Genomic DNA, 1,425 nt, shown 5'->3' on the forward strand with positions numbered 1-1,425 from the left:
ACAAAGTAAGGTGTTCACAAAATTACATGGGGAACCTTTTTTAAAACCAGGGAACATTTTTTTAAACCAGTAACAATGAACACAAAATAAAATCCGCTCATTCTACTGCTGTTTCAAAATTTCAACATTAGTTTTTACAAGCCCTTCCCTACACCCCCAACCCTGTTTGTGAGGAACTAAAACATTGTATCTGATGAACAGCAAAGGTTTCACTACACCTCAAATGCTAAATACCTGTGAAGCAGAGGCATGATGTCTTTTTAAACAGAAGCAGATTAAAAAAAAAAAAATGATGCAGGACTCCTTCAGTCCTTCACTAGTATTAGTTAACACTTTCCAGAAAACTGCTTCATACTGTCTGCCGCAAATACTGTGCATTCTATATCTGGTCCTATGTTCCTAAGTGATAATAATCTAATAGTCACCTCCTTCCAAAGGTTCATCAATTTTAATTGAAGCCCCAACTCATGATGGATTTGTTTGATTCACTGACCACCTTTGCCAATAATAGATCCAACCAAATCTTTGGGAATAGTTCCTTGTGTAGTAATAATAGGTCCACGGTATGAGCCACAATCCCCTGCATAGGAATAACTATATCTGGAGCCACTCTGTGGCTCATAAGCCATGTGCCATTCTGATGCGCTCTATGTATCTATTGCAGAGTCCCAAGTTGCATCAGCACTGAAGCCAGCCATGCCATGTAACCATCTCCAGGTCTTCCTCTTCTGTCATAGGCCCTTATGTCTCCTACCCTCAGTGGTGGTAGTGAAGAAAGAGGAAGATTCTCAGCTTTGCTACTACCCCAGGCACCTTGTCCAAAAGAAGGAGGAGGTGGTCCTCAACAAGGACTCATGTCATAATAATCTCTTCTAGATAGTGACAGGGAATGCCCACACTGACTGGTAGACATTCTGTCAAAAGCACCTCTTCCCTGCCTGGGAAACCCCACCAGGCATCCAAGGTGGCCATCAGACATCATTCTAAAACCACCATAATGTAATGATGTTACATCATGTAATGTAATAGGTTACACCATGAAAATTGGGATTATAAGGCTGTGCACGTCCTCTGTAGGAGACTCAGACACAAGATCAAGGATGATTTTATGCACTCTACAACTCCATAGTTTCTCTCCAATAAGAACAACTCTGTCAGTGGATTGAGGACAGCATTCCTGGAAAAGCTTGATTGTTGTTTGAGTGTTCTCTTTTTTTTTTTTTTTTTTTTACTTTATTTTTTTTATTTTTTATTTTATATTATTTTTTTTTATTATACTTTAAGTTCTAGGGTACATGTGCATAACGTGCAGGTTTGTTACATATGTATACTTGTGCCATGTTGGTGTGCTGCACCCATCAACTCGTCAGCACCCATCAATTCGTCATTTATATCAGGCATAACTCCCAATGCAATCCCTCCCCC

The 1,425-nt window shown here is 39.8% G+C and overlaps 1 pseudogene; it reads right to left on the reverse strand.

Annotated features, from left to right (window-relative positions):
- Window positions 1–326: 326 nt before the first annotated feature.
- Window positions 327–1,216, reverse strand: LOC108522958 (heterogeneous nuclear ribonucleoprotein K pseudogene; annotated as a pseudogene).
- Between the last annotated feature and the right edge of the window lie 209 nt (window positions 1,217–1,425).

The sequence above is a fragment of the Rhinopithecus bieti genome, unplaced genomic scaffold, assembly GCF_001698545.2.
Source record: "Rhinopithecus bieti isolate Rb0 unplaced genomic scaffold, ASM169854v2 scaffold_65275, whole genome shotgun sequence".
In the NCBI taxonomy this organism is placed as follows: Eukaryota; Metazoa; Chordata; class Mammalia; order Primates; family Cercopithecidae; genus Rhinopithecus; species Rhinopithecus bieti.